We start from the raw sequence: 13,576 nt of genomic DNA on the forward strand, positions 1-13,576 counted from the left end.
CTCTTGTTATTGACCTGATTGGTCAACAAAGTTGAGATGTTATTGTCTGTTTGTCAGTAAGCTGTGATGTTATTGGCTGTGAAGAGTGAAAAAAATGATTGGTGTGTCAGTCAGTGTCACCTCAAACAATCCTTCTCTGAGGACTACAGTCACCCGAATGATCATAATTTACGTACTTATAAAAAATTAGAAACAAATGCACATTTAAAGATTGGAAATTGTATTTTTCCTTTGCTAAATTTAGTGCTCAAACATCCAGTTTTGAAATCCAAATTTGAATTTATGGACTAAAATGTGGCAATGCCCTGTATCATACTTGGGTGGTTGGCAAGCTTGGTTTTGTTCAGTATTATCTAACCAGCTACAGAAGAAAGATGATGCTTCTTGTTATCTAGGGGTAATTTTACAGGCAGAAAATAAAACAAAAAAGCAAAATTGTTTTCATTGCACCATTACTCCTAAGAGGAAATGACTCAATAATATTGAGATATTATATATCCTAAAAACCTTGAAAAATTGCATAAATTGGATGGGATGTTGGCTTAATTGCCAACTGTACGAAGAACAAAAAAACTTTGTAGCTGGTTAAATAGTAATAGGCTGAAAAAAATAATAATCCTTAATCTAACCGAAATACATTCCAATTGAAAACAAAGGTTAAATTGAATGGGGGTTGTGGAACAACAGCTGGGTGAAAAACCTCCCCGTACGTCCACTTGCTCCTAGGAGGAAAACCCCGGGCCAGCTGTACCCCACATTCAAAGACCTCCCGGGCTGGGTCACAAAGTATTGACTAAAATCACCACAAAGGGTGAATTGAACGGAAATTGTTTTGTGAAAAATAATTTAAGCCTGGCTAGTAGATTGTTAATGTGACGAACGTGTCTTGTTTGAATGAGCCCTTCAGCTCTAGAAACAGATGGATCAATTTTAAAACTTTTGATCTGAAATTTATCATAATGAGACATCTACTTTCTATCAGCTAAACATCAAATCAAACCAAACCAAGAGCTTGTTGTGGTGATCACTTTCTTGCGTACGCTGCCCTTCATTCCATCATCTCCGCGGTCCATTGTTGAAGTTTTCTACCATTCACCAATCTTTGTTATCCATCTTTACTCTTCTTTTCACTAAGCAAAGAGAAAATGACTTTGTCAGATGTTTGTTTTTAAAAAATTATGGAATATATATGCTGTTTTACTATCGATTTTATTGATATGCAATCTTTTGGTCAAAATCAACATGACATCAGTCATTTATACCATACCTAATATTTGTATACAAGCAGGGTTATGCACATGTCGTCAGGTTCTCTATGGGGTTTACCCCCCACCCTCTCACCCCCCCCCCCCCCCCCAATCAGTCATTTATACCATACCTAATATTATTTTTGTATACAAGCAGGGTTATGCACAAGTCATCAGGCTCTCCATGGGGTTTACCCCACACGCCCTCCACCCCCACCCCCCACACTCCCCATCAGTCATTTATACCCTACCTAACATTTGTATACAAGCAGGGTTATACACATGTCATCAGCTTTTCCACGAGGTTCACCCCACCCTCCCCAAGAGGTTGGATTCGATTCTTTGCAAAGGAACGAAATTCTCAACATTGTTTTAAGATCAAAGAAAGGAGGATGGGGGAATTATACAACGGTTTGTAAAATCACAATGGCATCTACAAGGATATAATAGGAATTTACCACTTGTTTATGCACATGCATGGGGCTGAAAATGGGGAATGTAGCGATAATAGCCTCATTTTCCTGTGGTAGAATTTCTTAAGAGCATAGCTGCTATGCTGGGAAAACAGTAAGTCTAAAATTTAGTGCTCTATCATCTCATCAGGATGTACACTGATGCATTTACAAAGCAAGGGAAGATGAAATACTTTAAATATTGAATTACATTACTTTGACATTTTCTTAATTAATTGAATGAAATTACTTTGACATTTTCTTAATTAATTGAATGACATTAATTTATTTTCACATTTCTTAATTAAAGAGTATGTGAAATGTATTTGCTTGACGAAATCTTCATGTTGTTCTCGTATGAACATTGAACAAAATCCTTTTCAATTTTTCTTCGCAACATTGGAGGCATATAAAAGTGTCAAATTTAACTTCCAATTGGGTACAATACCCTGCAAGACAGGAGACTGGAGATAGCAGGGCTGTGACATCAATACAGGAACACTAGTCTCACATTTTCTCTATTCCTCTGTTGTCGTTTCTTTTGTGCTTGCTGTCTTTCAGGCACGGAAGTGCAATGTCACTATGTGCACAAGTCCGTAGTGTGGCCAATTTTTGGATTGTGTTTCAAAGTGTTTGGAATCAGAAAACAAACAGATATCAGTTTTCTCTCGGTTTTGCACAACCGATTTTATTATTAAAAGAGAAAAGAGTAGGGCATGGAGTTCCCGGTGTGCTGGTCTGGTCTTTGTGTGTACAATAGTTGGGGGGTTAGTTTGCAAGGAACTGCGAAAGTTCTGTTTCTTTCCCCCGTCACACTTAGTGACGAATTTGACTAAATAATTAATCATAACTATAACAAAATTATCAAATCTGATTGGCTATCAGCAGCCACAGAAGATGAACCTGATAATTATGATAAAGAGCCACAGTAGTCAGTTTCCATCAAAACCTGAGGTAAACAAGTTTCAGTCAAACCGTGAGAATACGAATATTGACCTTGTTTTATAGTTCTGGTTGTTATTGTCATGCAATTCGCTGAGCCTCTGCGGACTAAAGTTAAGAAATTTTGCAAGCTTTTCTTTCTGGAATTGTTTCCGGTGAGGAAAGAATTTTGATTTCCTTGTTATGATCATTCTGGCCAGTCTTCACAGTACTGCTGAAATGAAATCTTGTTAATTTGTGAGCATAATTTAAGGAACACTCTGTACATAGTATTGTAGTTTAATGGTCCAATTTTTTTTGTGTCAAAATGTTACTTCCAGGCATTACAGCACAACTCTTCGGGCTGCATTCAGAAACCTTTTAATTTCCTCATTTCTTTTAAAACTTGAACTTCAAATGATCGTGAAGTCGCGGCCACAGCCTGAGGCCAATAATTAATAATATTAATAATATCAATAATATTAATCGCGCTGCAAAGTCGAACTTTTGAGAAAAATACCTGTGGGAAAAAGCAAGGTCACGCCTTACTTTCGCTTAATAGAAGAATAATTAAGCAGACAACACTTCTACCTAAATGACTTTTTTGTAGAATGATTCATTGGTTATGCTGCTTTTGTCCTGGATAATAACATTATTTTTCCACAATAGTGAATCAAATTCATTTCTGCCAACTTTGTGCCTTGCTTACGATATTTTTGTGAATTTCCTTAACCTCTGGAGAAATTCTTCATGTGGACCCCGGCTCCCCAGAAATTTCCACCTGTTAGCGCTCCCTCCCCCTCGGAATTTCCATTGACCTTCGTATGGATATTTTCTGGAACCACACAATCTGCTTGAAAATTTAGAGTTGAATTGCGATACAGGTCAATCAGCCTTTTTGAAAGAATGATAAGTCACTGCCTGAGCAGGAATTTTTTGGAGGGAAAAAAAAAAAATAATTTCTCATGCATTGGAGACATTAGGAGATTAAACAGGGAATTCCAAAGGGGTTGGAGAGGAAAAGGGAAATTTCAGAGGAGAGCGGGGATTAACTGTTATACTTATTGAGTGAATGGCATTCGAGGGCATGGGGGGTTGAGCATTTTGGAATTTTTGAAGGCAAGGGGGGTAACAATATTGATACCACTCATTGTAGGGTATGCATGCATATTTTCTGGAGTCACCATACGAATACATCATATCGATCATCTTCAAGTCTAATTTAAGTTGTTGATATCATTCCCAGACTATAGTCAACAAATTCTTTCTTTCTGTGCTTATATGAGATAATGTGGAGGGGGATTTTCTGCTAAGTGACACCTGCCTGTACACCCCAGGAAAAATTCCTCAAGTTTGCTTGACTGATTCTACAGTCTCCCTTGCAAGTTTAACCGGGAGATTGACCCCATGGAGAAGCTGATAACATGTGCATGAGGCATGCTGTGAATTGATCCAAGTGTGAGTGGTTGAAGATTTTTAATGAGTGCAATGAATATTCAACTTACAACCTAACACTAGAGCTTTGTGAATTTCATACATGGATAATACCTCAGAATGGTTAAATTACATTCTGTATAGCAACAGTATACAGAAGCTTTGAAAATATTTCTCAGAGGTTGTTCCACTGGAGATCGTAGCAACTCACTAAACATTGCTTTTTAGATAAAATTAAAAAAAGGTCTCTTAGACTGAGGACATTGCAGTTGAAAATAATCACCTTGTGTTCTTGATCTTGAATCGATCTGCAATAATGTGCTTCAGTTCTATAACAGATGAATCAGGTGTAGAGCATTCAACTGCAAGATGAAGAAAAATGTTTTCTTTTTAGAAAAAAATAAAAACAAAAGCCTCTTAGAAAGGAGAGGGGTGCCCTACTACCAACTTTCTAATGTTTAAATAAAAATTAATTAACCCTTTAACTCCCATGGGAGTTGTCGTATTTTTGTAAAACGGCAACTGTGAAGCCCTACACCAACTGTAATACACCAATAAAAAGGTTTTATCTGGGGCATTGTACAAATCATTCCAGCTAAGGCAAAGGAAGTAACAGAAAAAAATGAAAAGTGTTTAAAACAAGAAAAAAACCTTAAAGTACATCCCACTTCTCGTATACACTGGGTATACCCCTGAACTATAGCTTAATTTGCAGATCTCAGTGCATAGTTTCTTGTCAAATGGTGACTTGGTCTTAAAAGTGTAAGTAGAGGAAAAAGTTACAAAAAATGGAGGGGTCCGGTTAATCATGCCTCATGTTGGAGGGGGGTAAGATTTTATGCTTCCATTGTGCAGATCTCTCCAAGATCTGTTTGGTGTCCAAATTTCATATGAATTGACCCAATATTGAGCACATAATGACTTCTTGAGCCATATGGCACTCTTGGGAAAGAGAGGGCTTGTAATTCCTTTCTATTTTAGGAACAAATAAATTGTTGTTGTTGTTGTTGTTGTTGTTGTTGTTGCAACTGAAAGTAATCACCTTAATTTGTGTTCATGTTATCTTGAATTCATCTGGACTGATGTGCTTTCTTCTGTAACGATGAATGGAGTAGAGCATTCTGCAAGATGAAAAAAAAAAGTTTGTTTGTAAACTGCTACCATGCCAAATGTGATTCAATTATAATAAAAACAACTACATTTAAGAGTGAGAGATCTCTGCAATTATTTTAACAATTTCAACAATTGTAGAGAATATGTGGTTCCAGAAAATATCCATACCCCCACCACGGAGGAAATTGGAAATTCCAGAGGGGTGGGGGGGTCAATGGCCCAGGAAATTCCAGAGGGGAGGAGGGGTGAATGGTTGGATAAGTTTTCAGAGGGTCAACTTCACGTTCATGTCAGACATAAATTTCAAAATTGTAACTTACCAACTTTGCAACTTCGTAGATCTTTCTTGAAGACATTACTTTGTTTAAATGTTTTAAAGAAACCCTTGTTACATTAAAAACATGTTTCCCTTCTCCGAAAAGCCTTTGTAAACGAAGTACTCCAACTGAGACAAGAAATCTATGTCTGCGTTGCGTGACTCAGTTATTATAAAACTGTTGTTTGTGAAACTTTCTTGCGTAGAAAATATTGTTTACTGGCAACAATTGAATTTGTATCAATGTTTAAAAGGGAAACTTTTGTATGGCTATAAAGTGAAAGCCCCAATTTTACATAAAACATTGAAATATTTGTTTGTTATTTTTGTATGCTGTGTAGATCGAGTTACAGGCAAAGGTCAATTCCCGAGGTCAATTATAACTGGTTTGTCAAAACTAACCCGTGTTTGAACTTATTTTGTCCAAAGTATTTCAACTTAAAGTCCAAAACTATTAACTTAATTTCTATGCCAAAATTTAACAAAGTAGAGCCAATTCAACATTCTTTTAATGCGTTATTGATCTCATACAAAATTTGCATAAGAACATGAACATGCTAATTTCGTTTTGCGGCTCCATTTTGTCTGCGGTTTCAAGTTACGATCTGAAAGCTCTATTTGTCTCCCTGCCCTGCTAATGCTTATTTTGTCCATGCTATTCCGATTCAATACGAAAACTATTGAATAAAATAACTAGACTGAATGATTACCAGGAGGAAAATCATCAACTGAGTAGAACTAAAGCGATAATCTTTTTGATCTCCTAAAATTTGCATAGGAACGTAAACATGACATATGCAAATTAAGGAATACACGTTTTTGCATTGCTGGACTTATTCCAACAATTTAGGTTTAAAATCTTCAGCAAAGCTAATGGTAAAGTTTGATGTCAATGACCACAGGTAAATATAAAACACAACAATTATTTCTGTATCAAGAGCTTTTTGGCAAACTCTACCGGTGAAATTGAACGGCGCGCGCTCTTCGATTACGCAGTTCTTGATATTTCTGAAATGTTCATATCAAACTGATTTTTGAGGCATTCTTTTGAAATAAAACTTTTCCAGAGGGGGGTGGGGGTGTGTTCTGTATTTAAGGAATTTCCGAAGGGGTGGGGGGGTTAAAAAAATACCTCGAAAATGGAAAATCCCGGGGGGTGGGGGTGGGGGGGGGTCCTATGTGAAATTCCCTCCGTGGTGGGGTTATGGATATTTTCTGGAACCACACAATTAGCCTGGAAAGATAGTTATCATAATTTAATTTAGAGTTGAGCCAGACTGATCTAGGTGTTTAGATTGTAGGGAGTATGCAAGAGGAGGGAGTGGAACATGTCAGCAAGAACAAGATGATTCAATTGGATGTAGTGTGATCAGCTTCCACAGATATCAAAAGGGAAAAATAAATAATAACTCCAAAACTATTGCATCCTGAGGACAAAAAGCACTTTCCTAACCTGTAAACATTCAATTAACAAAGGCTCATCATAACACATAGACTCACACCAGGCTTTTAGCCAGGATTTTGAAAGTGGGAGTCCAAATGTTATGTGGGCCGAAGGCCCACATAGCATGGTGCCGCAGGCGCCATGCTGCTAGGGGGGTCTGGGGGCATGCTCCGCCAGAAAATTTTGAAAAATTGAAGCCTCTTAGACGTGATTTCCGCGATTCTGACAGCTGTAAACGTCTTTCAATTTACCTATTAAACCGCTGTTTTTCCTTGATAATTTTACTAATCTATCCTTCTCTCAACTTACCTTGTTTAAGATTGAATTATATTTGGGACAGGAACTCCAGTTGTTATGAAGAGTGATTGAAATTTGAAGTTGTCAAGCCATGATTTACACGAAAGAACAGATATGCGTGGCTTTCTTGGTCGAACTGCATTCTGGTCTACAAGTGCCAGTCTCCCAAATTCTCAGAAATGCAACATCTTTTATTATTTTCAGTAAAGAACTTTAATTTATGTGTTGCGTAGTCATTATTTACATTCAGACAATTGGTTGTGCAAAGCCTAAGACCTTTTCGAAGAAAACAAATCTACTCAATTACAACTGTAAGTCAGTTTAATAAACCAATATAAGGTCTAAACTGTCGAACTGCTTATGGGGCTAAATTGTGCGTCATTTGGATTTTATATTCTTCGCGGTTGAGATCAAAACAGAAAGGAAACTCGCTAGAAAAAGTGTTAATATAGAAGAAAAATATTAAATTTTATTAATTTATAGACAATGTTTTGTTACGTTAAGCACAGAAGTTCGTAAATGGCCGCCCAAAACAGGCCGTCGAAAATCTCCCATTTCTGAGAAGTGGCCGTCCTTTGGACGGCTGGACGGCCGCCTGGCTAAAAGCCTGACTCACACTAAGGGGGTGTTTACATGATACCGGCGCAACTTTCATTCCGGTACGAGTTAACTCCAGTTCCCTCTTGTGGCTCTGTATTCGTTTACATGATACCAGCACAAAATCTTGTACCGGAGCGAGTCATACCGGTGCGAGTTCACCCCGGTAACTGTACCGGGGCAAGATTTTCATTCCGGTACGAAAATTCATCCCGATGTCATGTAAATGCGGTACGGCTGTTCGCTCTGGCATGAAATCACTCTCCTGGGAGTCTAGAATGAGTAGCGCATGCGCAGTCTTCGATATCCAATCCAGTATGGCGTCACCTGGGCGTCATAATCACGTCGGTCGAAATGAAGTGTCCATTCATGTAAACACGGTATGAAATTGCAATGTCATACCGGTATCAAACTTGCACCGGGGCGAGTTTTCACAGGTAAACACCCCCTAATTTTTCCAATTTGAAATGCCATATACATGTATATCAAATTCAACAAAGAAGTAAATACCATTGATGGAATAACGAACAAAAATATTCAGAAAGTTGTGATCAAAATGTCATTGAATGTACCTGTCAAGGCCGTATTGAAACGTAAACAACTGGCAGGTCTATTCCAAGGGTGAGGGGTAGGGGGTAAGGGGTAAGGGTTGGGGGTACTGCTGCTGTATTAATTTGGAATCTTAAAACTGTAACTGTAAACAAAAATCTAGATTGATTTTCAGGGTAATTCATGAACTTGCCATACTGGCTTTTGAAAAATCGGGCACAAGGTATATCAAAAAATTAATAAAGCAAGTGCCATCATTACTTTAAATAGCGAGCAGTCTTCGTCTTTTTTTTCCAACTTTTTTTTTGTGGTGCAAAAAGAAAGGAACTGGGTTCTGGCCGCGAGGGCAGGGAAGAAAACTATCCTGCCTTCTCTGCTTGTTTGTATTGTGTAGTTCCAGAAAATATCCATACCCCCACCACGGAGGGAATTTCACATAGGACCCCCCCACCCCCCAGGATTTTCCATTTTCGGGGTATTTTTTGACCCCCCCACCCCTTCGGAAATTCCTCAAATACAGAATACACCCCCCACCCCCCTCTGGAAAAGTTTTATTTCAAAAGAACGCCTCAAAAATCAGTTTGATGTGAACATTTTAGAAAATATATCAAGAACTGCCTACACGAGGAGAAAATATGCGTTATCGAAGAGCGCGCGCGCCGTTCTATTTCACCGGTAGAGTTTGCCAAAAAGCTCTTGATACTGAAATAATAATTATTGCTACCTGTGGTCATTGACATCAAACTTTACCATTCGCTTCGCTGAAGATTTTAAATCTAAATTGTTGGAATAAGTCCGGCAATGCAAAAATGTGTTTTCATTTAATTTGCATATGTCATGTTTACGTTCCTATGCAAATTTGCAAGAGATCAAAAGGATTATCGCTTTAGTTCTACTCAATCAATATTTCTCATGGTAATCAATCAGTCTAGTTATTTTAGTCCATAATTTTCCTATTGAATCGGAATAGCTTGGACAAAATAAGCATTAGCCGGGCGGGGAGACAAATTGACCTTTCAGATCGTAAGACGAAATGGAGCCGCAAAACGAAATTAGCATGTTCACGTTCCTATGCAAATTTTGTATGAGATCAATAACGCATTAAAAGAATGTTGAATTGGCTCTATTTTGCTGAATTTTGGCATAGGAATTAAGTTAATAGTTTTGGACTTTGAGTTGAAATACTTTGGATAAAATAAGTTTTAACACGGGTCAGTCTTGACAAACTGATAAATTGACCCTGGGAATTGACCTTTGCCGGTAACTTTATACAAAAATAACAAACAAAATATTTCAATGTTTTATGTAAAATTGGGGCTTTCACTTTATGGCCATACAAAAGTTTACCTTTTAAACATTGGTACAAATTCAATTGTAGCCAGTGAACAATATTTTTCTACGCAAGAAAGTTTCACAAACAACAGTTTTATATTAACTGAGTCACGCAACGCAGACAAAGATCTCTTGTCTCAGTTGGAGCACTTCGCTTACAAAGGCTTATCAGAGAAAGGAAACATGTTTTTCATGTCACAAGGGTTTCTTTAAAACAGTTAAACAAAGTTACGTCTTCAAGAAAGATCTACGAAGTTGCTAAGTTGGTAAGTTACAATTTTGAACAATTTTGCCTGACGTGAACGTGAAGTTGACCCTCTGGAAACTTATCCAACCATTCACCCCTCCTCCCCTCTGGAATTTCCAATTCCCTCCGTGGTGGGGGTATGGATATTTTCTGGAACCACACATTAGTGATTAAGGCATGTTACATTTTGGCTCTTCGTTTCTAATCCTCTCTAGGATCAGAGAATAAAGGCCACTGCCTGTAGTTTGTAATTTCTTTCAATTTCAGATTTCCATGTTTCCTTCATAAATTTGTTATTAGAGTTCCCATTAATGGAAAAAAAAGAAAGACAGAAAAACAAACAAAATAAACATGTAATACTGTAGTAAGTAAAAGATGCTGGTACGCTTATATCCAATAGGTTAAGTCCCACTAAAAAAAGCTCTGACTAGTATATTTATTTAATGCCGTTGTCAATTTAGACATTTCAGCGGTCAATTGTGCAGTTGGCCATTGGAGGTGAGATTAGGCCTTAAAATTTTTAATTTCCTTAACAAAGTTGAAGTTACGTGTTGGGATTAAGGACGATAGCTAATAACACAATTATCACTTCAATCTGAAAAAACTTCTAATCAGTTCGAAGAGCTAAACTGGCCACCTTTTGTGGATCACTCTTACATTAGGCGACTACTGCCTAAATTGATCATCCCATAGTCTTTTCAGTCCTATGCAAATAGTATTTGGGTCCTCACTGAAGGCTTTTAAGAATGGGGGATGCATTCTGTAGCAACCCAAATAACGAATATGAAGGAGACTAAGAATTCCTGGGCTCAAACGTCACATTTAACACCACTATTTTGTGTTTTTCGTGAAAAACGGCAAGAGTCAGAGTTGCGAAAAAACAAAATCACTAAATTTAATAATTGATTTGTTGTACAAGGTTTGAGAAAATTGGCAAGAGTCAAGTGTTGTGAAATATGCGCTCTTTAAAATTGCAAAATCAACACGTCGTGAAAAAGTCATTTAACAAGGTGGTATTCACTGTAGTCATAAATAGAATGCACCCTACCCTTTACCCCTGGAATAGACCTGATGTAAACAACAGTGTGTGTCTGTCAAGGGAATATCAGCTGATTGTCCTTGCCCTGCAGAAATTTGATGAGTTTGAAACAAATACCAGTGCTTTGAGGACTTGTGTGCTAGTTTCAAGATAGCCCACGTAGCAGGCATAATCAGGAGAGGGGGAGCGAGGAAAAGTGAGAAAAAAGGGGGATTGGAAACACCTCCTGTAAAGACCCCCTTCAATTGATTTCTGCCCAACGATTTCAGTTAATCCAATTACCTTATCTGTCAACAACTGTCACTTCACCCTCCACTGGCCAGGAAATGATGACAATACCAATAAAAATTTCTTACAGAGGAAGAAAGCCTACGGGGAAGAATCAAATCGAAACAAGAACTACAGGTTTTGTGGCTTGAGCTTTGAGGCCGTGGGGAGATGACTGTTGTTTCAAAAGTAATTTTGCTGACATTGAGGGAAGAAAGACCAGGTCTGAATGTTGTAGCACAATAGGCTGCCATTGACAAAAAAATCCAAATTTGTTGGAATGGGTGTGCATAACATACATGTGTATAGTCGCTAATCAGAAATGCAGCAGAACTTTTCTGGTTTGTTGAGGAAGCAGCTTCTGCTACTGAAGATATGAACTGGGAGAATCAAAAGAAAAGCCAGCTTCCAATTTCTTTACAGGCGATGGATTTTCAACGTGATATTCACTGCAGGATGTTTTTACGTTATTTGTGGAAAGGACGTTCCCAAAACAAGGGCAAAGTTTTTCAAAATACTATGAATTTTGAAGATCAAGAGTCTTCATTTGAGATTAACAGGTTTTCCAAGGGTCTTGGTTTCATATCGGGGTCTTCACTCTTAAGAGCCGTTTATACGACATGTAGAAAAATGTACAGACCCGCTGAAAAGTGGTACAGTACTCATAATTTTTGTAGAGAAATACTAGTGCTGTCTATGGACCCAAAACAGCACTGGTATTTCGTTAAAAAAGTTACAGGTACCGTACTTTTTAATGTGTCCGTACCAATTTTTGCCTATCCTGTAAATGGCCCTTTAGGTCTTTGTTTTAAAGACCGTTTACTCAACAGCTAAAAAGTGGTAAAGACCTTTTAAAAAATGGTATGGTATAGGACCCAAAATTTTTGTAAAGAAAAACCTGAGCAGTTTTGGGTTCACAGCCGCCTATGGACCCAAAACAGCGCCAGTATTTCTTTACAAAAATTATGGGTACATTCCTCTTTTTAACGCGTCTGTATAATTTTTCAACTGTCTTGTAAACGGCCCTTTAGAAACACCCTGCACAGTCTACATTTACAGAGCAGCATTCACAAACCTTTTGCTGACTCCTCAATGAGAAGTCAAAACTATAATTAAAGAAAGGAAGCGCTAGCCCCATTCAAGTGATAATAATAAACTAAAGTTCTTTTATATATATATATAAAAGAACTTTAGTTTATTATTATCCCTTGAATGGGGCTAGCGCTTCCTTTCTTTAATTATAGTTTTGACTTCTCATTGAGGAGTCAGCAAAAGGTTTGTGAATGCTGCTCTGTAAATGTAGACTGTGCAGGGTGTTTCTAAAGGGCCATTTAAAAGACATATATAAAAAAAGAAAACATGTACATGAATATGCATGGCCAAGATTACGAAAAATGAATATGAATATATGAAACATAAAATATGATACTGCGGATGAAAGCCTGAATTTTTTTTTTTCAGGCTTTCTTTTCGCAACTGCTTAAGTTGCGTACTAACTGCGAGGATCTTTCTTCTATCTGATTACGGAGAATAAAGCTTACGCTTAATTATCTAACCTTTCCTAGATAGGTTAACCACAGACACAAGACCCTTTGGCCTTACCTGGCAAATTGCAGTACTCCAGATGCTTTTTAAGTCAGTCAGCTCTCTTTCTTAGTAAAAAGAAGAGGCCAAGGTAAAATTCACGCACCAAGGCAACCGACGGCCATGAGCAAATTTGCACGTGGCGTTTCGGAAACTCGTTTTCAACTGTAAATAGGGTAAAAACAATCATTTCATCAAATAAATTTGAATGGGAAGCGTATATAGAAGATAATCAAAACAATTTAGGAAGTTTTAGAGTGCAAACTGACCTGTGTTAGACTGTTTTTGGCGATTTTTTTAAGTTTTCGCGCCGAAGGTGAAAAAACACGCTCGACAGCAGCTGCATACCATAGTGCAGCGCGAGTTTTCCCTAGTTCCCAGTCTGCGTTCTGTACGCGGCCTGTGATGGTGGAGTGTTGTTTTGAAACGAGGATTTTGTGGTAAATGAGACTCTCACGTGGATTGTCAGGTGGGATGCATTAAATAAATAAATAAATAAATAAATAAATAAATAAATAAATAAATAAATAAATAAATAAATAAATAAATAAATAAAAATCTAAAGAAGCACTAAAGAAGCAAAATGGATAAGTCAGGAAATCTTGACCAAATCACAGAACAAACAGTTCGAGCCAAGCTTAAGGCCCTTTGGTTATGACGGCGTAACATCTGTACGAATTGTAACTGGATTAAACCTCTTTTTTCTCCAGAATCACAGGTTTCAAATGCTTTCCAGC

The 13,576-nt window shown here is 37.6% G+C and overlaps 1 long non-coding RNA gene across 2 annotated transcripts; it reads right to left on the reverse strand.

The window, feature by feature from the left end:
- Positions 1–231: 231 nt before the first annotated feature.
- On the reverse strand, positions 232–13,167 carry LOC146449428 (uncharacterized). Of its 2 annotated transcripts, XR_014860585.1 has the most exons (5): positions 13,109–13,167; positions 12,858–13,004; positions 5,097–5,175; positions 4,338–4,416; positions 232–1,130 (listed from the first exon to the last, which is right to left on the reverse strand). It is a non-coding gene; the product is annotated as an uncharacterized LOC146449428 (long non-coding RNA). The 2 variants fall into 2 exon arrangements; XR_014860586.1 differs by lacking the exons at positions 12,858–13,004; positions 13,109–13,167 and adding an exon at positions 10,998–11,066 and having other exon boundaries at positions 233–1,130.
- Between the last annotated feature and the right edge of the window lie 409 nt (positions 13,168–13,576).

The sequence above is a fragment of the Pavona decussata genome, unplaced genomic scaffold (genome assembly GCF_977016875.1).
Source record: "Pavona decussata unplaced genomic scaffold, jaPavDecu1.1 SCAFFOLD_602, whole genome shotgun sequence".
NCBI lineage: Eukaryota > Metazoa > Cnidaria > Anthozoa > Scleractinia > Agariciidae > Pavona > Pavona decussata.